A 25,930-nucleotide genomic window follows, 5' to 3' on the forward strand; every position below is an offset into this window, starting at 1 on the left:
TCCACTTTCCACCTCCGATAGTGTATTTGCCTATGTATATGCCTTGGCCTCCGTTTGCGCTTCCGATAGTGTTAAACACATATATTCATGGTTTTTTGCTGTCGATGGGTAAATACATAAGTTTGAGGCATATCGCCACTCCCGATAGTGTAATGTGCCATAGATGCATAGTTTGCCCACCGATAGTGTTAAGCCTATATATATGGGCTTTCTCTCCGTCGATAGTGTTAAGGGCCAAGGCATGCATACATGGGTTTTACAGGCCCGATAACGTAAATGGATATATATATATATATATATATATGAGTTCTGCTCCCGATGGCTCCCGATAACTCTGTCTGCTTCCTCTGTGGCTCCGATGGCTCTGTTTGCTGTTAAACTTATGCATATAAGCTCTCCGATGGCTCTGTTTCTCTGTTTCCTTCGTCTGCCCTGTGTGCTCCTCTTCTTTGGCATATATATATGACATATACATATGTGGCTCTATCTGCTCCTCTTGGCTCCTCCGATAGCTCTGTTTTCTCCTTGAATATTGCCATAATGACAATCTGTGTCCAACATTAGAAAGTCTAAAAGAAGGATGTGTGATGGACAGTTCAATTTTTTCTTCCTGCTATAAATTTTTGGAACTCTGTTATATGTGCAAATTCGGTACAGAGTAGTTTGATTTTCTGATTTTCCACTTATATACAGTGTTTGTACACGTGAGGTTACTGTGGTGAATTTGAGTAACCGCCAACAGCAGTTTTGAGAGGTGTGTAGTCAGCTTTTGTTAGGATTTTGTTTCAGAGAGTGCATACTTGTGCCATGAGTTAGTAAAATTCAACGATATCAAATAATGACCAGATCCTTAGCAACGAGGAATAATTATCCCCACTTGTGGCTTGTTTCACTGATATTGGTTGTCTGATGGAGCAAACAGCTTGTACATAAGGCAGCCAGCAGTATCAGAATATAGATTATAAGCAAAGCAATAGCAATCCTCGGATGATTTTCTGCAAACAATTGAAGATGCCTGTAGGGATTATGGAGGTATGGGAGGATGCTCTCATCAATATAATTTTGAGAAATATTTTTAAAAATTCAAGTTTTCTCTGCTTTCTGATCATCATTGATCAACAAAAGCTGCATCAGATGAAGATATAGTATATGGAGCCTTTATTTGTTGCTATCTAAATGTCGAGATATTTTATGCCAGTACTGTTAGAGTTGGTAAACTGTAATAATGGATGTGCCATCTATAGGGGCACTATTCGACATGTTAATGCTATTTGCTTCAGAAATGGCCCAAAAGAACTGTTTATTATAGTGGTCATCTTCAAACTATCTTGAGGGCAAGCCAAGGGTTGTGTTGGGCATAGGAAGGGATATTCTAGGAATATTAGTTGGCATTACTTTATATCATGTTAGGAGAGCGAAAAGGGCATGAGCTAGATTCGAAATTGCCTATACATAGAGGTTGTGACTTTTGGATGGAAGCTTTCTGCATTAGACTCACTATCTCATGGTGAGACATGAGAACTTCTTGTGCTTTATTTTTAGTGTAATAGAAATAGCTCTTTTTGCTCTAAGCTTCAATGAATGTGCTTATGAATGATTTACATTTCTTTTGTATTTATTCATGGATGCTATGGGTTGAAATTCACTTCATGATACACAGATCTGCACTTCTTATGAACAAAATCTTAACTGTTTAAACCTCTCAGGGTTAAAACAGCAGACCAATCTGGATTGTAAACTCAAAAGCATAGACACTGCCTGATGCAGAAAATCAAAACAGCAAACTGTTTAACCCTAAATCTGCATGAAAGAACTATTCTGGAAATTATGACAAGTAGATAGCAGCACTAGAAGAATTGCAATGCAATAGTTCAAAAAGTCTGTATCTCCAATCTCCATGGTGCTCCCTCTCTCTCCTTTATAAACTAGGACAGTTAGGGTTTACAATAAATGAGAACCATCCCTAGGTGTGTTTCAGCTAGAGAATAATATAAACCCTAATCCTAATCCTCTTCTCCTAGAGCAGTGCGCCCCATGCATGGCTAACTTACCCAGAATATAGCACCCACAAGAACAGAAGAAAAGCATGCATTCATGCATCTCTCTTGAGGAATCCATGTCCTAGCTATTCATGGAAACCTTTCTTGTGCACAGCGCATGATTGAAAAGTGGAAGAACACCTTCTAAACTGAAGTAAACTGCATCTAACTAGAGATAAAAAATAACACTTTCTAATAAAGAAAAAATAGGCCTTATTAAAACATAAACATCTAAAAATAAACTCTTCCTTCTAAAGACAGTGCATGCACACTACAAACATTCATGTGTCATGTTACCCACCAAAAGTGGGTAACCCATACAAGAAAAATTTTCTCCTCATTTCACAGTTAGCGAGCCAGCATGTTAAGTTATGGTATGTTCTATGCTTATAACAGTTTACTTCCTTTCCTTGTTATATTCCACAGATTAGCAATCACATGTACATAAAGTAAAGTGCAGATAGAACATTAAATGATCGACAGAGAACAAGCCAAGACAAGAGACACAAGATGTGGCGGCTAGCTAAGGACAAACCCCACAATGTGTGGGGAAATCAAAGTTGCACGAAACGGGGAAACGGGTACGAGTTTCCGAAACGGGAAGCGATACGAAACACGACCTCCCCAAATTTTGAAAGGGGGAAACGTGAATATGTATATATTAGGACATTTAAGAAATATGTGCAATCATAAAGCATATATGATACATTCTAATTTATTACATTATGATAAAATTGTCAATTGTCAATGCATAAACTATAAGTATCTAAATTTACATCACATTTACTCATGAATAATCACATAATGAAAATAGAAATATTCAAAATCAGCCATGAGAAATTTCTAATTTTTTGTCTCGTGCTTGATTGGGAGTCTCCTCCTACATAGTCGAATGACCTTAATGCTCTTGATTAAATACAAGTTTCATACCCTAGTACCCTATATTCTCTTGATTATTGGGAGTCTCCCCTGCATAGAGGGCTTGGTTCTCTTGATTAAATACAAGTTCCATACCCTAGTACATGATAAAATCCAATGGAAACATTGCAATCCCCCCAATCCTGAAATCTTGAAAAACAGATAACTCTGCTGGATTTTGAGTGAGATCTAAAATTCTACTTTCTCCATATGAAATCCAATGACGGCGAAACCACTCTCAAACATCCTAAGTCATTTCATGGTAATGTTAAAAATTTAAGTAAAAGGATGAAAATGAAAAATAAAGGAGAATATCACTTTTACTTTAAGAATTTAACATTACCATGAACTGCATATCAACACTAGGGCAAAAGTTCACTTTTATAACTTTAGACAGGCATCTGGAAGCAACTAGAAGTCACTAGGCTAACGTAAGAATAGACTAGAAAACAAATAAATAAAAAAAATTTAAAAAAACACAAGTAAATGCTGAAACGTGGGTCGTACGGCCCTAAAACGCGTTTCAAGGCATACTGGCCACATTTCAGTTTCGTGAAACGTGGCAGTACGGCCTGAAACGCGTTTCAAGGCCGTACCAAACGCGTTTCAGCGTTTCGTACTCGTTTCTGTACGGAAACGCCCTCCTACCCCACGTTTCCTGCAACATAGGGGGGAACCCTTTGATCAAATCTTCTTTTATCTTCAATAATTCAGCAGAGAGAAATAGTACAATAAATTTGATTCATATCAACAGTAGCAAACCCTAGATCAACAGCATCAGCATTAGCGGCTTCATCATCAAACTAGGGCAAACGATATCTCACAAACCGACCGTCGGATCGGCTTGATTCCACCACCAAAAGTTGCGGCTTCCAGAGGAGGTTCAAATGAACCTACAGCGCAGTTCAGATGAGGAGATCTTCTAGTCCACGCAGGTCAAAATTTACTTCTGCAGTTGTAGCTTCAGTTTCGGCAGCTTCCGGCTTCAAACTAGGGCAGTCGATATCTTGCAAACCGTCCGTCGGATTGACTTGATTCCACCACCAAAAGTTGCGGCTTTCAGAGGAGGTTCAGATGAACCTACAGCGCAGTTCAGATGAGGAGATATTCTAGTCCACGCAGGTCAATCTTTACTTCTGCAGTTGTAGCTTCAGTTTCAGCAGCTTCCAGCTTCACATGTGTGAGGGAGAGACCCTTTTTTGCGCAGTATAGAGAGAGAGATGTGATGAGATGAGTGAGTCCAAATGAGAAAAAGTCCTCCTGTATTTATTCACAATGTTGGTGTTTGAATAGATGCGAATGTTGGGCTTCTGAGCCTATATGAGTTGTAGGTCGGCTTGATAATAATTCCATAATCAAAATAAATTCATATCTCCATGAATACTTATCGGAATCGGATGATCTTTATATCAATCCTACACCTCTCGACGAGAGGAATCTAATAAAAATATTATCAGCCATGAATAAGATGACCCACATGAAGTTTTGCCCTAGTTGCCAATTTTAACACAACAACCCTATGATGGTCTTCAGATAGCTTCATGTCAAAGCTCTCCACCTATGATTCCAATCAATGCTATCATCCATCTAGCAATCTTCTAGAAGGAAGGTGGGTCATCTATCAACAGGTACTTTAACCATTTTAGCAATCATGTGCTTTCCTTTAATGTTGAGGGCATATAATATGAATCATGGGGCAAAGACGATGATTGACCACTCTTGATTGTATCCTTGTTCCCACACTTCACCTAGGAGGCTAGCCTTTGACCCTAGTCCATTGGGACTTCCTCTACGGCCTTATGGGTTTAGAAGGGGCACTAATAGGGGGCACTGATTGATATAGTGTGTCCATGGTAACCAATAGTTGTCACTTTCTATTTTTCCCTGTTATGCACATCCATTTTTTGGGTTGATTGTCATTGGTCAATGGGATTGGTGTTGAAGAAAGTGTAACCAGGTTCAGTCTTCATAAATGTAATTTTGATATTTGTATTTATTCAAGAAAAGAAATATTATTTGTCAAATGAGTTTCTTGCTCATTGAAGTAGGTCAAGCACATGGTTAAGTGCTTCTAGGAAGTCAAAAGGTCAATGTATTTATATAAGACCCTTAGAGGGCATGTTACACTATGTATAAGGTCAAAGGAATACCTCCAAGACAAGTGCAAGTCCTCTCCATGCAGCAATGTCCTCCAAAAGAAGCAAAACAAAGAAAATAATGAAGAAATAGTCAAGTCAGCCTCAAGTTGGCCTAAAGGAGGGGCAGTCCTCTATATATAGAGGTTGTCCACTCCCTCTCAATGTCATCAATCAAGCTCTGAAATCAGCGAAGGTAGAAGCTGAGGAAAGTGAAGGTAGCAGGCAAGTCTAAGGGTCTCCAAGACAAGCAAAGAAAGGAGGAAGAAGACCAAAGTGTAGAGGATTGTTTCTAGGGCTAGAAATAGTCACATGTGCGAAGAAAAGGAAGGCAAGTCTGCGGCATAACAGCAGCTAGAAAACAGTCTGTTGTCACACAAAGTGTCTAGGCACCGCAACAACACTCAGAGTAAGGGATGTCACTCTAATCCTTACTCACTCCGTTTAGAATCTCTCCTAGACAAGTCAAGGGGGGTCGTCTCTGGGGTGAATGAATGAGGATAGCCTATGAAACACAGGCTCTAGGAGACTTAAAGATGGACAACTTGATGAATGTAAATGAGTCCTAGTTAACTAAGATAAATAGATCAAACACTAATATGACCAAGACACAACCACAAGATAGAAATGATTATAGACCAGTGCTTTAATATTTAATTAACCAAAGACTAAATAAAAACAAGCTACCCAAAGCAATTTATAATGTGGCAAAGTGACGATCATGAACAATTTAGCGTGAATGGTCAAGACTTTAACATGCAGGATATTCTAGATTTAAAATAATTTTCATTAATAGCTCAAATCTAGAATAATTTATCATTTTCCAATAGGCAATATAATTTTTTAAAACATTAATCGCACTTGCCAATAGAGAAATCAATAACACAAAAATCAAAATTTTACACTTAACACCAATGACACCAAGGAACTTTAAATTTGAATGTTAATAATCCCTTAGGCAATCAATTTAATGTGGTAAATGAAGAAATTAAATTTTTAATATGACAAAAGTAAATCAAAAGGGTTAATAAATTGAAATTTTAATGGGCCATAGGCCACATTAAAAATTTTAATGTGAAAGCGCAAATCCTCTTTTAATTTAATTCCTTAGCCATTCTAAAGTCACCAAAATTTAAAAAAAAAATAAATTTTTTAAATTTTTAAATTTTAGATTTTTTATATTTTTCAAAATTTTTAATTTAAGCAAAAAATCAAAAATCAAAATCAAAACAACAAAAATTTTAAAATGAAAACAAAACAAAAATAAAAAATTAAAAGAAATTAAAAATGAAACCTAAACGCAAAAGTATAATTTTTTATTCTTTTATTTTTTATAAAACATTGATCATTCAACCAAAGTTAAAAAGAAAAAAAATCAAAATCAAAAGGAAACTAACTAAACTAAAAATAAAAATAAAAAAGTAAGACCTAACCTAACCTAAAGCATACATAATACAAATAAAAAAAAGAATGTAATGTTCCAAACTTAAATAAACAATGATATGCAAAACAAAATCGATTTGTGACACAGGAAATAAAAACAATCAACAAATGCTTATTAAAACTCCAGAAGTAAGAACCAGCTGAGCCATTTTATTAATCAATGGAGCAGTACAATAGTATGGATGAATGCACCTGGGCTTGCCTCAATGGCAAGCATGACAGAATCCAGGTGATGAGACAATGATATCAAGTATTGGAAAATGTCTGCTCCTCTAATGCTCTGCGCTACCTAGAAAACTACATTATTGGTTGGAAAGGAACTGCAAGAAACCCCACTTCCGCTACTCGGAAAATGCTACAAATTCAGCCCCAAGCTCCTTGACCAAAACCCACAAAAACCCAGAAATCGTTTGGCCTGATTTTGACCTCCCAAAATCAACCCCCAAAGGCACTGTGCAATCCCCAGCTATTCTACACTATCTGCTGCAAAGATATGGCTGAAAACCCCACTTCCGGTGCTCAGAAAATTCTGAAACTTTATATCTGGGATCTTTGTTCAAATCCCAGAAAAACCCAAGAATGGTTTGGCTGGATTTTGACCTTCCAAATTCGGTCTCCAAAGGTACTGTGCAATCCCCAGCGATTTTGCACTGTCTGCTGCAAAGATATGGCTGAAAACCCCACCTCCAGTGCTTAGAAAATTCTGCAAATTTATATCTGGGGTCCTTGTCAAAAACCCAGAAAACCCAGAAATGGTTTGGTCTGGTTTTGACCTTCCAAATTCGACCCCCAAAAGGCCCTATGCCCTCCAAATCTTGTTGAAGCACAATGCCCGCCAATACACCAGAAAAATCCTCCTCAAACACTCCAGAAATGTAGCAATCAACTCCACCAATACTTCCCTTATTTCTCCTGGCAAGAAATAGTCCTCCGGTAGAATGTTGCAATGGTCACACTAGATACACTATTGCATCCTCCATAAATATGCACTGTTGGGGCGAACTGTATACAAATGCTGGAAATTTCTCTACAAATCTCCTTTGGATGATAATGGATGAACCTCTCTAGGGTGGCACTCGAAGTTCCCCGAAGAAAGGGTGAGTTCTCCGCCTAGAAAACTCTTGCTAAACAGCGAGTGACCTGGCTAAACAGCGCGAGCAACATAACCAATTCAATAAGCCAAGAATTATGAAATGAGGAGAGTTGTCTTCCTTTTATAGATTTCGTGGAGTCTTTTTCCCTCCATTTTCCCTCCTTCGTGGGTCCATTACTAAGCCATCGACTTTCCCTCTCATGCAATTTGAACTATTGGCTCAAGAAGTGTTTACTTTCCTTGTGTGAACAAAACCAAAATAACTTACTTCTAACTCTTAAGTCTCCTAATGAAATCGAATGGTCCCCATCTCCTCCAAAATTGGCCCCGAAATGTAGAAATAAATCATGTTCCAAAATAATTTAGGAAGGGACATTACAAAGAAAAAGTCGAATGAATCGAATTGTAAATAAAATGAAACTAACCCTAATCATTAAAACACACCAAACAAAAAAAGGCAAGGAGAAATCGTATTTTTGTTGTTTTTGTTGTGTGCAGGTCGATGGTGGAAATGGGAGGAGAGGAGGACGCAGCAGGTTGAGACAGCGGAAGGGAGCTCGAAAGGCAGCGATGAAGATGGGAACAGGGGTTTGAGGGCTGTAGGCTGGACGGAGGAGAAGACGGATATGGCTGTGAGGGTTTAGGCAGCGACGAAAAATGCAAGTCAACGATGCAGCAAGGAATGGGCTAGGAAAGAATACGGTGGGAGAGGGAACATTGCAGGTTTAAGGAGAGGCAAAGAGGGCCACGGAGAGGGGCAAGGTTTAGAGCCCGAACAGAGGGATAAGGAAGCCCATTTTTGCAGGCAGAGAGGAGAGATGGAGCTGCGAGATAGAGGGAAGGAAATCTCAACGCAGAGGAAGGGACAGCAAGAGGGCAACGATGAAGGGACGATATTGGAGGAATAAGGGTTTCCTAAAAAAACTCGAAATTTTGCAACAAACCCAAAAAACCAGACAGAAAATCAAGAAAACCAATCCCCAAAGAAATGGTAGCCCAAAAACTTAAAAGAAAATCAGAATTTTTTTTGATTTAAAATGAGGTGTTCCTTTGCTTCAGATTTATCCCTGAAACCCTCATGAAAATTTACAGTTCTAAGAATTTCACAACGCTTGGACTACAAAACTAAATCTGAATAATATCCCTGGAAAATTATGTTGATAAACCCCAGAGATCCAAATCTTACCCTCCAAGGCCTAGATCTGGAGTCTACAAAGATTTCTTTCTCAAATCTGTAGCTGCATGACAACAAGTAAACACCCAAACGATATGTACAATGATAAAAAACTAAAACCCAAAAAAACCCAAAAAAAAAATTACAGATCTATGTACAAGAATGGTAGATCTATTAGATCTAAGGAGTATGAGTCCAACTCCGCTCCCAGATCTAATAATCTAATGCTCTCAACAGCCAGATCTATCAATTTCCCACACAAAAATTAAATTTTTAAATTTTAAGGAGGTGCTAACTCGAAACCCTTCGTGCATCACCAAGAAAATCTTATGATAAGCCCAGGATTAATTTTACTGAGCTCCTCAAAAAACATGGATCAGGAATTCACTGGTCCAACTGAAAACTTCCCCTAACGCCCAAGGATCTAAAATCAAGATTTCCCTGCAAAACTCGATCCAGCCATTAAAAATAGAGCGAGAAAATAATAATAAAACTTAGAAAAATAGAGATACCTGCTATTACATTCAAAATTTAGATTATTATTCAAACCCCAACAACTGAGCAAGATACTTGTACTCAAATCACTCTTTAGAAGCTATCATCAATGGCTTTAGAAAAAATTATGCATGAAAACAACACATCTTACAGTATTCCCATGAAGAGTAACACTAGCAAAACTTAACCCCAAAGTATTTCTTTATTATCCAAAAAAATATTACACAAGAGCTTCTTGCTAAGCACACAACTCAAAGGTCGGATAGATCGACTGACAAATGACTTCTTATTTAAAGATAAATCCTCCAATGACTAGTTCGAGTGATCCTCGTCAAAGCAATCTCGACCATTGATGAAGATTAAAAAAAAAATTAATCTCATCCATCAAAATATTTAATTCTTGAGGAAATTCGAATTTTTTAATTAAATGTATTTTAATTAACTCAAAAATTAAATTTTTGAGTTAATTTCCCCAAAAATTTGACTTTGACTTAACCCCTAGGGATCAAAGGTTTAAAATTTAGCAAAATAATTAATTTACCTTAGTCCCGAGACCTTTTAAAATTTAATTTTTAAGGACTGACGAATTTTGCCTTTGGAGAATTTAAATTTACTTAGGACCTAGAATTAATTAAATTTCTGGCTTAGGATTTTAATTAATTTTTTGCCAAAAAATTTAATTAATTAACCTATGAGGGGATAAATTATTTTTCCAACCCTCAAGACACTTTACATCATGATTTTCATATTTTTTACATCATAAGGGGGAAAACCCATTTGTAATAGACCCTCACAGACTACCCATTTCTGCGACACAAATATAATCCAGCAGACCAAGCAATTTGTAATAAAATAACCTAACCAAATAGTTAGGATTATTCCCAAATTACTTTTACATAGACTCGATCTAGAACACTAGGATTCGCCTAAGATCCTAGCGACAAAATCCATTCCAGCTTTGGGGTAAGACTGGAGGAAAACTCTGCCGACCATCCGAGAATGGATCGGTGAGACAAAAAACCTCCCAAAATGGAGATCGTCACTAGAAAAGTAGGTTTACCTAGGTCGTTACATACATGACACGAATCTGCTGAGATTATTTACATTATACACATGCAGAAAGGGTTTACATAACATCTTGGAAGTCAAGCTGATGATGATAGCTGGATGGCACGGACACATCGATCAAGTGCTATCCCTTTTGCGAAAAAAGGGGGTGTACTGCTATGGGTCGTTGACACGTAGTGGTCAACACAGTTCATAAATTATCATTGTTTGGGTGAGAAATCAAGTTTACAAGGCCTCCCAAGTCTAGCGAAGGAAAAGAGCCCTAATTCTCTAGGGTTCCTACCACACGTGGAAAAACTAGGGTCGTTGTTCAGTTACATCAGTTTGCAGACCTATCTCAAGAAGAACCTCGTTGGATCAAGGGAAGGGTGTCTTCATAAGTGAAGATCATCTCTAAGTAAAGAAGAAACATATTTCATTAGCAAGGACTATCTCTAGACAAAGATCGAAGAAGGAGGACGAAGTGTTGGGAAGCAAAGTGCCAAAAGGAGGAAGTCTATGTGCCGGGAACAAAGTGCTGAATAGAGGAAAGACTTGACTTGTGCTTGGAGGACATCCTAGTCAAGGGTCTATGGTTTGGCATTGATCAATAAGAGAAACTTACCAAAGGGTTTTCCTCTCTAAGAGAGAGAGATTTTGGCCCTGGCAGAGAGCCAACATTTGTGTTCTTGTCTTTATGTTTTTGGTAGCAATTTGATGAAACACACACACTAATGATAAGAAGTAGATCAAGTTAAGATAATTGTAAAAGTGCTTCACAAATTGTTATCAAGTCAAGAAGAATCACACTACACCTAATTGCCCTTGATTCTTCAACATGGTATCGGAGCTAAGGTAACACATCAAGGAAAGGGCAACTCAACAATAGTCATCAAGGAAAGGACATTTACAAAGTTGAAGCATCAAGCCAAGAAGTCTCAATCTCTTTAAGGACAAGAAGGCCTACCATCTATCTTTCATAAAGAAAGACTACAAAGCAAAAGGAGAAGCCTTTTGTACAAAGGCACCTACAAAGAAGAGCAAATCAAGAAGGGACCTACACCACAAGCCAAGCCATCAATCAAGTCCACTTGGAGAAGGCAACTTGAAGAACATCAAAATCTTAGGAAGGCAAGCCATCAAGTCTTCAAGGAGAAAGCAAATCCACTACATCTAAAGATCTATCAAGTAAGTATGTGTCCCCTTCTCAAGGAGAATGAACTCCTAGAACACATCAACGGGAATGTTACTATTCCTGCTAAGGAACAAACTCAAGCCTTAGCCAAGTATAATAAGGATGAGACAAGAGCTCAAAGGATTCTAATAGAATCTATCAAGGACTTTCATTCCTTATGCCTCCAAGTTTGAAACATCAAAAGAAATCTACGATAAACTAGTAGAGCTATTCTCGGTATCCACAGTCGGAGAAGTGATATCTCTAAGGAATGAATTGTACAAGATAAAGATAACAAAGGAAGGAATAGCTCCCTACTTCATGAAAATCTCTGAGATGAGGGACCAACTTCAAGAGCTAGGGGAAGTCATGTCCAACAAAGAAATGACAACTACAGTACTCAATGCTCTACCTGAGGATTGGGGTAACTTCACATCAAGCATATATGCCAAGAAGGAAGCTACCACACTCAATGAAATGTGGTCTCTATGCAAAACAGAGGAAACTAGACTTAAAGCAAAAGAAGATGTGGGATCAAAGGAGCAAGCATTTGCTACCATGGCCAAGAGAAAGGGAAAATTTGGCAAATTTGGTCCACGAAGAACAAACAACAAAGATATGTCCAAAATCCAATGTTTTGGATGCCAAGAATATGGACACTACAAAAGGAATTGTCCTAAACTTAAGAAGGACAACAACAACAAGAGAAAAAGGGAAGAAGCTCATATGACTCAAGAAATAAAAGAAGAAGACAAGAAGCAAAAGAAGGAAGATCCTCCGGATCTCTACTATGACTAAGTCAACCTCGTTGCTTAAGTCTTCTTTAGAAGTTTTGAGTAGTATAGGAGCATGTAGGAATAGAATAAAATTGCATGGCTAAAAACATCTTCTAGAATCTAGAAGCATGATGTACATAGAGTGCAAAATACTCATGTAGAAAGAGCATTTATATATAAGAACAAAATGCATGGTTAGAAATATCTTCTAGAATATAGGAGCATGGTAGATATAGCTCAAGATATTCATGTAGAAGGAGCATACCTAGAATAGGACCTCATCCACAATGAAAAAAATTGATCATGATTAAGAATCTTAGAAGACCTCCATCATCAAAAGGAAAGAAACATTTGCAAAGCAAGGGTCTTTAAGATCCTATGATGGAATATTCAAAAGAAGGTTCATAAACCAAAGCAGATGTCTCATTGGGAATCTCATTCATGGGATTCAAGAAAAGGATGATATACAGGCAAGCTAAGATGAAGCTAGAAGGGCCACAACAAGGACAACCAAATGAAGCTAAGATGATCAAAGGAGAATCAAGATGAGGTATGTATGCATCAAAGTTTAGTCATGTTATCATTTGTATATTATTGAGTCATGGGAATAGTTCTATGACATGATCAAGTAGGAAAAAATCTCTTTCACCAATGACATGCTCAAAGGCATGTACCGCAATGCAATGAAGGTCAACAAAAGGATATGCTCACATAAGGAGTATAAGATCGCTGACTAAGAGGCAAGAAGAAATGTTGACTAGTCCAAGAAGCAAGCAATGAAGAAGTGCTCTCACAAGGAGCATAAGGTGGTTGACCAATCTATCCAAGAAGAAGCAAATGAAGAAAGAGATCAAGCAGGTGAAGAACGCCATGATCACAAAGAAACACTATCTGAAAAAGAACCGTTGAAGATATCTCCCGAAAGAAGGCAGGACAACTCTGACAAAGGAAGGAAGGACTCTTGACACCTATGAAGGCCTTGGAGATATGAAAGATGCAGATAACTAATTCTACTCTACGAAGATGTCATGATGAAGAAGCCATCTAACAAAAGCACCATTTAATGTTGAAGCAATATCAGGATGAAGTCATGATGGGCTACTAGGTCGAAGCATGTAAACAAGCAAGTACAACGAAGCATCCATGAGAAGAGTATTCTGAAGCATGGACATATGACAAAGGAGTGGCTAGATGACAAGAGACCCTGATATATGACAAGAAGACCACTTTCCACGAAGGAAGCAATGAAATGACAAAGAAGGAAGGAAAGTGATCAATGGATGGTGCCCTACCTGGAAGAAGTTCGAACAAAGACTTCATGACATCAAAGAAAGGAAGGAGATCAAGCAGCTGAAGGACCCACGAAGAAGAAGTTGTTGATGAATGAAAGAGTCCCTAGTTAAGAGGGAGCTTTGACAGGTCCCTGATCAAGAGGGAGTTTTGGATCACCCCTGATTACAAAGGAGTGACAATTGTGTTTTTCCATTTCATGTGTGTTAATTTTAGGCAACAATGGTATGTTCTATGCTTTAGAGCAATTTTACTTCAATTTCTTTATTAGCCCAGTATCAATATTCAGATTAGCAATCACATCATCATGATAGTAAAATGCAAATAGAACATAAACATAAACAGTGGAAGACAAGTCAAGAGAAGAGGACAGAAGATGTGGCACCAGCCAGGGACAAACCCCAATGTGGGGAAACCCTTGATCAAATCTTCTTTTAGTCTTCAATAGTTCAGCAGAGAGAGATTGTACAATTTACAAATCTAATAATTTATAACAGCAACAAAAGAGCCCTAACCAGAAAAGTCAACATGGGTCAACAAGGCAGATTTGACCCTCTGCAAATCAGTCAACTTCAATCAAATTCGGCCTCCAAACAGCAAGATAAAACAATCTAGATGAAGGCCATGAATGGAAATATAGACACAAGATAGACACAACATTCTTATCTTCACTTGGGAAGAAAGAATGGGAGGATTAGGTAATCATCTGGCATCCAATACTCTTTGAGGATGTGTAGGGCATCCAAGACAAGAGTAGGCAAGAGGACCGATATTCTTTGAGGGCTGGGAACCCAAGACAAGAATAGTCCTAGAAGGTCATACTCAATGAACACCTGGGTGGGTATGTACCTTGAGAGACAATGACTAAGGTGTCTATAAGTCATTGGTCTCACCAACATTGTGCTCTGATCTATTGAGAGATAGAGTTGTCAGTCAAGGCCTTGTTGTGGAAACAATGTTGGTTATTATGATGCTATAATAGATGGATTGCAAATCTGGTTTCTCTTATGTGAATTCTTCAAGATTGAAACATAGCCAAACACCTTGTAATGTTGTATGAATACCTCCCTAGTTAAGAGGGAGTGTTGAAGAAAGTGTAACTAGGTTCGGTCTTCATAAATGTACTTTTGATATTTGTATTTATTCAAGAAAAGAAATATTATTTTTATATTATTTGTCAATGAGTTTCTTGCTCATTGAAGTAGGTCAAGCACATGGTTAAGTGCTTCTAGGAAGTCAAAAGGTCAATGTATTTATATAAGACCCTTAGAGGGCATGTTACACTATGTATAAGGTCAAAGGAATACCTCCAAGACAAGTGCAAGTCCTCTCCATGCAGCAACGTCCTTCAAAAGAAGTAAAACAAAGAAAATAATGAAGAAATAGTCAAGTTGGCCTAAGGACAGCAAGTCGGCCTCAAGTCGGCCTAAAGGAGGGATAGTCCTCTATATATAGAGGTTGTCCGCTCCCTCTCAACGTCATCAATCAAGCTCTGAAATCAACGAAGGTAGAAGCCGAGGAAAGTGAAGGTAGAAGGCAAGTCTAAGGGTCTCCAAGACAAGCAAAGAAAGGAGGAAGAAGACTGAAGTGTAGAGGATTGTTTCTAGGGCTAGAAACAGTCACACGTGCGAAGAAAAGGAAGGCAAGTCTGCGGCATAACAACAGCTAGAAAACAGTTCATGAATTATCATTGTTTGGGTGAGAAATCAAGTCTACAAGGCCTCCCAAGTCTAGCGAAGGAGTCTCTCTCTCTAGCAAAGGAAAAGAGCCCTAATTCTCTAGGGTTCCTACCACACGTGGCAGACCTATCTCAAGAAAAACCTCGTTGGATCAAGGGAAGGGTGTCTTCATAAGTGAAGATCATCTCTAAGTAAAGAAGAAGCATATTTCATTAGCAAGGACTATCTCTAGACAAAGATCGAAGAAGGAGGACGAAGTGCTGGGAAGCAAAGTGTCGGAAGGAGGAAGTTTGTGTCGGGAACAAAGTGTTGAATAGAGGAAGGACTTGACTTGTGCTTGGAGGACATCCTAGTCAAGGGTCTAGGGTTTGGCATTGATCAATAAGAAGCTTCAATAAGAGAAACTTACCAAAGGGTTTTCCTCTCTAAGAGAGAGAGGTTTTGGCCTTGGCAGAGAGCCAACATCTGTGTTCATGTCTTTATGTTTTTGGTAGCAGTTTGATGAAACACACACACTAATGATAAGAAGTAGATCAAGTTAAGATAATTGTAAAAGTGATTCACAAATTGTTATCAAGTCAAGAAGAATCACACTACACCTAATTGCCTTTGATTCTTCAACAATTGGCACCCTATATCCACATCCTTGAGTCGGGGCCCTAAAACTTGGCCCTGGACGTTGGTGTAGCTGAAAGAACTATAAAGCACATAAAGCAACCACAGCAAAAAAACATAAAAATGCAAGAGATGGCTAGCACTTATTTAGCGCATGGGCTAGGGAGCTCTACCTCCCGCATTAGCCATCACCCAATTCCTCTACCATTTAATGCTTCATCTAAAATAAAGGAACCCTTGAATGTCCCGACCTCGATAAGAAAGAAGTTGCTACATCTTTAAGACGTAAAGCACAAAGCAACCTTGGTCTCTTAAGCTATAGATGTAGCAGTTTCTCGCTTATCGGGGTTGGGACATTCAAGAGTTCTTTTATTTTAGATGAAGCATTAAAGCAAAAGGCACATTGGAGAGGTGGAAAAGCAGGCTGAGGAAGGGGGTAACTCATGCCTCCACGATTGCTCCTTCCTTACATCATTCTACTCAAGACGTTGAACCTCCATTAGTTGGTCTCATAGTTGTGGCATCTTCCTTGAAGTCTTTCCCACTCCATAACCACATTATCACGTGCACCTATGATTGATGGGTCTACCTAGGACATGTCACTACCCTTGGGGCCTAGAAAGACCTAATAGGGTTTTGACCTAATCATTCCTAATATAAGTGAGGTAACTTGTTCACAGATCATGAGCTAGTTAGACATTTGAAGGTAAACTTGTGTGAAGTATTTTCGTGCCACTGAAATAAAACCTTTATAGAAATTCCCCTTCAAACTTCCACCCTTAACGGCAAACTCTCTAGTGTCATGGCACTGAATACTGGATTCAGCTTTTAGGTTTTATTTTATTTTTCATTGATTTTACTTTTTAGTGTAATGAAAAGAAAACACTATGAAAGATTAAGTGTTCAGAATAACGAATGATATACTTTATGAAACAACAGAATCCATCAGAGAAGTTACAGACTAAACTTGCATATTGTAATTCATTCAAATACACATTGCTCATTAAAGCCAGCAATAACAGAAATAAAATGAATATTGTTAATTGCATTTCATTCATTCGAAAATAGACAGTGAAAACATTAAATGGAAGTTGTAACACATGAATGCACAAAATAATTCACTGTCCAATATAACCGAAATAAACATTCGAAAATGACAGCACATGCAATCAATCAATCCTGAACATTCACTCCAGCGTTTACTTCACCTTGCATTATAAACGGTTTCTCCAGCATACATTTGCTGGAAGAACCCTTATATGTTCTACAAATCTCTAATAAATAGGCTAATGGAGACTCAGATATTTGAGCATAACCGTGCAAGCTTGTAACTGTTTCTTGGAAGCCCTTTTCTTTGGGAAAGTTACACTTACTAATTTTTGTGAATATTTATCAATTTTAGTTCATAGACTTCCCTTTTTCATTGAACCGGTCAAAACAAAGAATGGGTATCAAATGATGGTCATATAGCAAAATTACAAAAGTGAATTTCAGAAACAAGCATTGTGGTCTCCAGTTTGGTGAAGTTACAGAAAGAAGCATGAGAAACAAATAAAATGCCAAGGAGCCTGCAATCAAATAAGCTCTCCACCATCAGTGGTAATTTAATTGCACAATTTCACAGTGGCACAGAACAATAATGATCTGAAGCTAATTGTGGAATCTACCTGGGTTTTTATTGGCCTTCACTGGATCATCAAATGAAGATTCCTTCTATCCGAAGTAAATGCCCACAAAGACCAAAGGCACAGAAATTCCAAGCCAAAAAAGACGAAAGCAAACATAATCCCAAAATGAACTGCACCAGATGATTTCTCACCCCTTTTTGATTCCTCAAATGCTCTAGTTCCTTTTCCATATGAATAGCTATCTTTTATAAAGAGACCAGTAAGCATTCATTCAGAAGAATATCGTGGCCCCTCTTGGACATTTCTGCTCCTTTCCGTTCCATAACAATTTTACACGTGAAATGAAGTAATCCAAGAACCTTGCCATAACGTTTTTGTTTAGAAAACAACGTTGTCCGGACAATCATCTTTACAATAGCATGCAGAATTTTGGTACACTCTTCTTGCAACAACTTAATAGTTGTTCCCATATATGCTAGAATAACATGATAGAGTTTGTCCCTAGTTTGTGAATCATCATTCTCAATAAAGGCCCCTCCTATGGAACGACCTTTTGGTGTATCGTTTCTTGAAAGCTTTTGACATTGAAAGAACTACGTTTCACATTGGAATGTGTCACAATCCAAAAAGAAAATTGTGTGCCTTCTTCAGCCAAGTCATCAAATCCTTGCTTTGTCTTTACACCGTGCAGACTCCCATCATTGCAAAGAGCATTTGCAGAAGAAGAATATCCAACATCCATGGCTCTAATGCAGCTAGGATAGATACCATACACTTATATCCCACAGGGCCACAACATATTGACTCAAAATGACGAGATTGAGAAGATTGTTTGCTGCATTAGAGGCTTCAGTAGCTAACTCACTTGAGCTCTTCAGAGTCCAGACACAAACAGAACAATTCTGCAGTATATCTACTGGGGCTCTACATGTAAAAATATATTTCCAATTTTTTCCTGTGAAATTCTGAGACTCGGGCCATTTCTGAAATTGCCATTTCATAAACTGAATAAAAGTAGATGCAAATTTAAACAGATTGCCTTTACTGGGAATTGTGTCACGCAACTTAAATCATTGCTATCCACAGTTAACTTTAGAATTGTTGCAGCTATCCTGGCCACCAGAGTAGTCCATCTTGTTTTACTGTTATCTGTTTCCCCACTAGCCCCTTCATCTGTAGCAATTGAAACTTTTAACATTTCTGCCCGGGACCCTCTTCTTCTTGACTTGTGGCCTTAAACCTGAATAAGTTTCCTCTTCCCCTGAAGTGGTGGAGTTACATTCTTAGATTTCTTATCTACATGTAGTGTGATACAGAGCTCCCCTTCCCAACTAAGAAGCTCTTGCAATTATCAATTTCAGTTTGATCGGATGAAGCAGCAAAACTGCTGTAATCTTTATTCTTGGTCTTCCTAGAAGAACATTTTGCATCTCTGAAAGAGTTCCGTCAAATAGCCATGTGCATTATTAGAACCATATATGCTCAAACAGGTGACATAACCATACAATCAGAAAGGTCAGAATGCAGATGAAAAATCATTTGAAGGATAAGTTTAAGGCTAGAAAAAATATGTTCTAGCTTTGAAGATGCTAATAAGGCCTTTTGAGTATCTTCCTGTGCAAGTAGTCTCTCTCCTTGCCAAGCAGCTGCAATGGCAATAGTAGGACTTTCTTCATTACTGTTCTTGCCAGATTTATGAGATTAGCCTCTCCTTTTATAATATTCCATTTCATGGACATTTTATTGGCTATTTAGTTTCCCGTGTGATTCCATGATCTGTCTCGTTTTGACCTATTCACTTCATTTGCAATCCAGAACTAACAACATTTAAGGCATTGAGGAGAGTTCTGGAAAAGTTTCCATGAGATCACCAAACCCACCACACGTAAGTATTAATTTATGAGCCGCTTTAACTTCTTTTTTCACTGATTAGCAAAAGACCTCGGATCATGGGAATCTTCCGCCAACAGAACCAAAACTTGACATATATCTTATCAGCCTGAAACCACGACCATCGAAATAAAATATTGCTGAAAGTAGCAAATTAACTAATGTGGAATAGAATCACATTACAAGCCACCTATAATTGAAATGACATCCGCCAACTAGTGTTAGCCTCTCGGTTGGCAATCAGCCATTTGAAAGCCTAGTGTTAGACTGGCAGGATCATAGCATGATCAGCGATCATCGAGAGGCATGAATGAAAAGAAGGGGAAAACAAGGAGCCTGTAAAGGTCCACAACAACTCTTCAGTGAACAGAATATATGTTGGAGAAGCAAGATGAAGCCATTAGGAATAGAAAAATGCCTTAGAGGAAAATTGGACAAGCCCATGAGTTGTGAAAATAGCCCGACCAACAAGATTCATTCTTGCCTGCATGCCATAGGTATGCCTGCCTTTTTGTCCAATAGGTGTAGCTCAAATGGACCATGGTTGTGAGGAAAAGTCGTTATGCTGTTCACCCAGATTCAAATCCCACTTTGTGTCATGTTTTCTTTTACTGAGCCACTTTGTTACAAGGTTGCTTATTTGAATATATGATATATTCATAATTTGTTGACCTAGCTTTGTGTCTTCAAGAATCTAGGGTTTAACCTGGGTGTCATCCTCAATATGAGGTAAAGTGCTTGAGAAGTTTCCCCTAAGATATATTACCTGGAAACAAAATAGTATGTTCACTTTCTTACGCAATTTGCATACCACAATTTTGCAAAAACAAGGTCAATAGTAATACTTTGAAAAGGAAGTCTCTAATCTCTTGATCACCAAGAAAGATTATTACAATCGCTTACTTGAATACTTTGAGGCTCATACAAGAACACTTCTTATGTAAATTCAATTGGCTCTTACAAGCATAAAAGGTTGCTCAACATAACACCATCTCACCATCTTAATTGATTACATTTGGGGGTTGTTTGATCCCTTGTATTGATTGAATAATCTAAAGACTTCAATAATTGATGTTGCATTGCTTGGTCCTTGGGGAAAAATCATAATTATGGCATGTCATCTTGCTAGTCAACCTTGTAGGAAGAATCAGTGTCATTGTCGAACAATATGAAGAGAAAGTTCACTTTGCCAATGTCAGAGAAGGAGCCAAGAGAGATCTCATTGAGTGGTTGAACCTCACACCTTCATGGATGGTATCAAATATAAGGCCTATTGCTTGACCTTATAACTTATGTGAATGGTAAAGGAGAAGCCAATGGGACCCATTAATGGTCACCAATATGGAGTTCCTAGCATGCAAAAGGTAAGGATGAAACCAAACTCGGAATAGTGAGTAGCTTGATTGAAAGGATGAGGGGAGAGATAATTATCAAAAGGGAAGGAGCCTCTACACATTGGTGGTAAATAGTGTGAATTGTTCACTTGCAAAAGGGAAGAAGCTCCAACCGGATGATTGGTGATCCTCAAAAAAGCAAGACAAGGAACCTATCAACAGTAAGGACAATGAGATGCGTGAAGAAGCCATAACATTATGCATGGGAAAAGAAGTCCTTTGTCCTGTTGAAATGTAACTAGTTTCAGTCTTCATAATTGTTGTACTTATTTCAATATGTATCCTATGTAACAAACAAGAAAAGATATTATTATTAAAGCATGGGTTTCATGCTCATTATTAATAGTCTTTTAGGTAAAAGCATGTTCTTCGTGCTACTAGGGTTTGTTAGTGTTGGGTCCCTATAATACTAGTGATTACCCCATTACTATTGTAGTTATACCCCTTATTTATATTGTTGTGCCCCTATTACCCCCATATTGTTATTTATGTGCCCCATAGAATCCTTCTATTGTTATTTTTGTGGCTTTATATTATTATTGTTAGGTCGGCTGGATTATATTGTGACTCCTTAGACTCCTATATATAGAAAGGAGGTTTTGTCATTTGTATCATCCAAGAATTGTTCATTTATGTAATGTAAAGGAGGTTGCCCCCTCGAAGAGGCTGAATTCTAAGGCGTTGATCTATCTTTTCTTGAGCTGGTTTCATAACATTTGGTATCAGAGCTTTGGATTCTAGGGTTTTGCTGCTCCAAACAGGTCATCGTGGCATTTTCGCTATAACTTTTTTTCTGTGACGTTTCAGAAGTCGCAAAAAAAACCCATTTGAGAATAAATCGCACTGAACCTTGGGTCCGAATTTCAGAGCTTTTCGCGCGATATTTGCGGAGATATGATCTGAGGAAGTTGGTCTTTTTGCAGACTCCTGAATTACATTCAAAACAGGTGACCTGGGGAAAATCGTCATAACTTTCTCTCTGGGGATCGGATTGAAATTTCGTAAGAAGGTACAGAAAGAGGACGGACTGTAGTTTTTTGTGTGTGTGTTTCAGATTCAAAGGTTGAAACAGTGATGCGTGGTACGTCGTACAAGTTCGCTCTACTGAACCAGTCTAAAAGCAAGTCACTGTGGGAGATTTCACATAACTCTTCCTTGGAGAATCCAATTTGGCTCAGACTTGTGGCATTGGAAAGAGGACGTAGAAGGCTACTACAGGTAGCAATTTCAGAACTGGATGATCCGAAATTACAGAGATACATCAGATTCAATATCAGGCTTCTATAAAGTGAAAAAAGGTGTGTAGTTTTTTTTAAATTTTTGTGTAAGCTTGGTTTAACGGAATTCAAAGGGCATAGTAAAGCATTATTATCGGTAATTGATGCCCCGAGGAAAGAAAATGCAAACACCTAGTAAAGAACCTGAAATCTCTAGCATGACTCATGAAGAAGAGGAAGAAATGCTACATGATATATCAAAATTACAAGAACAAGTGCAACAAATGTCACGCTCACAAAAGCTAACAGAAGCTAAGATAAGTGGCGTGGAATCTAAGATAAAGGGCATGGAAGCTAAGATGGATGATTCGAAGACAGATTTGAAGAGAGACATGGCAGATTTGAAGACAGACATGGAAGAATTGAAGAAGTTGCTACAAGAAAGGGTCACTAATGGTGAAAAGGTAGTAAAGGAAACTCATGATGAGAACAAAAGAAATGTTAATCATGATTCCATAGATGCTAATGTTGGATCGAAGAATCACCATATTCCAAAAATCGATATGAGGAAGTTTGATGGCAAGGATCCCGCCACATGGATATTACAGATGGAGCAATTCTTCGATCTCAATAATGTGCAAAACGCACAAAAGGTACGTATGGCAACTGTATATTTGGAACCAAATCAGTTTGTATGGTATCAATGGCTTTGCTCTCGTAAACAATTTATCACTTGGGCAATTTTTACGGAAGAATTGATAGCACATTATGAAGATATAAAAAGCAACACTTTTTTTAGCCAATTGATAAGTCTCAAACAAAAGGGTTCAGTAATGGAGCACATTGAGGAGTTCCAAAAATTGAACATAAGGGTAAAAGATATTCCAGAGGAGCATAGGATTGATGTGTTCATAGGGTCTTTAAAGGATAATATCCAACATGACGTTCGCCTTTGGGAACCTAATTCATTAGAGAAGGCATTCAGGTTAGCAAGAAAAATGGAAAGCAAAATTATGGCAACGAGGAAGCATACCTCTCACAACTATAAAGACGGAAGTGTTGTTGCCCCTAGTCTTCCACAACCTATAAGGTTGACACCACAACAATTGGAAGAAAAAAGAGCAAAAGGGCTTTGTTACAGTTGTGATAGCAAATACACTAAAGGTCATAAGTGTGCTGAGAAGAAATTATTCTACATAGATTGTGAAGAGGAAGAAGATGTTGGCATTATGATTCAGGTGTTGTACTTGATGGCAAACGCCTTCAGGTGGTAAATCAAGAAGGACGCAGGAAATTTTGTTTAGCAAGCGCGTCCCCGCAGGTATTCCATACAGAACCCGCGTCTAGGGACGCCGGCCAGCCGTTCAGAAGGTGCGTCCGCCCAGTGCACACATTTCAAGGTAGAGAAAAACTCGTGGGGGCTTCTTGTGTGGTATCTAGCCGACGGTTGCGTGTTTCTCTGGTGTCGGCTCGTGGTATTGTTCCACGCTTTGGGGAGAAGCTTGCCTATATAAAGCAAAGGAGTTCATTTGGATTAGGCATCATCTTGGTTGATCATCTCTTGGTGTGATCTAGTCCATATCTTTAAGGGTAAATCTTCTAATGGACTACGATCTATATGGCGCATAATCAGATCTGTGGATCTGAGTGTTTGGGTTAGTTCTGAAGTCCTCTTATCTTCTATATCTAAAGGGACGCAGATTCAGTGAAGGGAAAGTGCGCCGGGACGCAGTACAGTAAAGGATCAGGTGCGTCTCTGAAGCGAAGGACGCGGCGCGACTGTGGTATTGGGTGCGTCTCTGAAGCGAAAGACGCGGCGCGATAGTGTTGATGTGTGCGTCGGTCGCAGACAAGCAAAAGGAACAGTGCGTCTGCACGCAGAACAGCATAAGGTATACTGCGTCCAGTCGCAGGCCACAGAAAGAAAATATGCGTCCCTGTCTCAAGATGATCTGTTAACTGTATATTTCTGTTCATAAGGTGTTCTGGGTTGTTTCTGTAATTACTGATCTGATATCTGTAGTAGACTGTATCTGTTGTATACTTGTTGATCATTTTGAAAAGAAGTAGGGGGTTGTAGCTCCCTTCCAGGAGAAGTCTGGAAAACAAGAAAGAGTTGTAGCTCTTTGCAGGTTGCAGCCTGCGTGCTGGTAAAGGACTGCACCAGTACAAAATCATTGTAAAAAGAATTTCTTGAAAGAAGATAGAGACATTATTGCAGCAGGTGGTTTTTCTCCCGCATTGGGTTTCCACCTTACATCTTGTGTTCTTTGGTGTGACTGTCTATTTTCTTTATTCATGCTCATTGTTTTATGGTACTGATATGCGAGAATATTTCAAAAGATCAAATAAGGAAGATTTGGTAAATTGCTAGATAATACTGATTCCCCCCCCCCTCAGTATTATTTCCAACAATTGGTATCAGAGGGAAGGTCCTTCAGAACAGCTTGAACGCTTGAAGGTAGATCGTTCATCATGAGCAACTACGAGAGAGAAGCATCAATCAGGCCACCCGTCTTCGATGGAACAAACTTCAATTATTGGAAGGTAAGAGTTACTGCATATCTTCAATCTCTTGGTACAGAAGTTTGGAACATTGTAGAATCAGGCTATGCCTTTCCTTCAGTTACTCCTACAGATCCAGCTGAGAAAAAGCAGTATGAAACAAATGCAAAAGCAGTCAGCACTCTATTAGGAAGTATATCTCAAACAGAGTTCATGAAGGTCATGCACTTCAAATCAGCAAAAGAGATATGGGACAAAATGATCACTAGCTATGAAGGAGATGAACAGGTAAAAGAAGCTAAACTTCAAACTCTCAGGATTCAATATGAGACTCTCAAGATGTATAATGATGAAAGTGTGGCTAATTATTTTCTTCGAGTAGATGAGATTGTTAATTGTATGAAAAATTTGGGTGAAGAAATAAAAGAGACTATAGTAGTTCAAAAGATTCTAAGATCTTTATCTCCCAAGTTTGAATCTAAAGTATCTGCAGTAGAAGAAAAGGAAAATCTCCGTGTTCTCACTATGTCTCAGCTGCATGGAATTCTAACCGCTTATGAAATGAGAAAGGGAGGTCCATCAGATAGAAGGGAAGCTGCTTTTAAAGCATCAGGCAAAGAAGATCACTATGAAGCATGTCATGTTCCAGAAGAAGAGGAAGAAGAATCAAACTTTGTCAGAAATCTTCAAAGGGGTTCTGGAAGGTTCAGAGGTAAGCTACCTTTCAAATGTTTTGCTTGTGGAAGAGTAGGTCATTATGCTGCAAAATGCTCTTATAAGGATAAAGGAAAGGAACCAGTTAGATGGAACAAGAAACAGGGTACAAATAAGAAAAGCTACTACACCCATGAAGATAGCGATGGCTTATCAAACAGTGATGAAGATGAACAAGGTAACAAATATAGATTGTTAATGGCATTTGAAGATGACAATTATGAGGATGCTATAGATGTGGATAACCTTTATGATGAAATTACTAGACTCAAGAGATGTATAGAAGAAAAGAACATGATTATTGATACTCTACAATTTCAGATTGATGAAAAGGAAAAACATCTTGAAAAATTAGAAGGTGAAATTGTTGGTCTTAGAAAAGAAATTGAGAAAACAAAAACTATTAATCTCAAGTTTGTCAAAGGATCTGAAACGTTGAATGAGATTATCAGTGTGCAGCGATCTCCTCTAAATAAGACAGGTCTGGGCTACAATGGAGAAACTTCTCAAGCTTCCACTTCAAAAAGTTATCTTGATGCCGCAAGAAGAAATGAGCAAGAACACAAGGAAGATCATCAGGTAAAGCAGGGACAAACTTCAAACTATCAGGGGCAATCCAGCTTAAGGGTGAACAAAAGCCACAACCAGCCACAGGTAAAACCTTCTCAATTTGGTTCAAGAATAGATGAAAATAGAAATTACAA

General features: G+C 38.3%; 1 protein-coding gene across 3 annotated transcripts in view; it reads right to left on the minus strand.

Moving 5' to 3' along the window:
* Positions 1–25,930, minus strand: part of LOC149181214 (uncharacterized) — a 105,992-nt gene that overhangs the window by 47,983 nt on the left and 32,079 nt on the right. The window contains exon 1 of one of the 3 annotated variants that reach the window (XM_089416492.1): positions 17,546–19,528. The exons of the other annotated variants lie outside the window; for them this stretch is intronic. The gene's annotated coding sequence lies outside the window, so the exon portion shown is untranslated. Of the gene's footprint in view, positions 1–17,545; positions 19,529–25,930 lie in introns of those variants that run through there. 3 annotated transcript variants of the gene reach the window in all.

Source organism: Pinus tabuliformis, chromosome 3_2 (genome assembly GCF_031772625.1).
Source record: "Pinus tabuliformis cultivar Carrire ecotype Pingquan chromosome 3_2, CPIR1, whole genome shotgun sequence".
In the NCBI taxonomy this organism is placed as follows: domain Eukaryota; kingdom Viridiplantae; phylum Streptophyta; class Pinopsida; order Pinales; family Pinaceae; genus Pinus; species Pinus tabuliformis.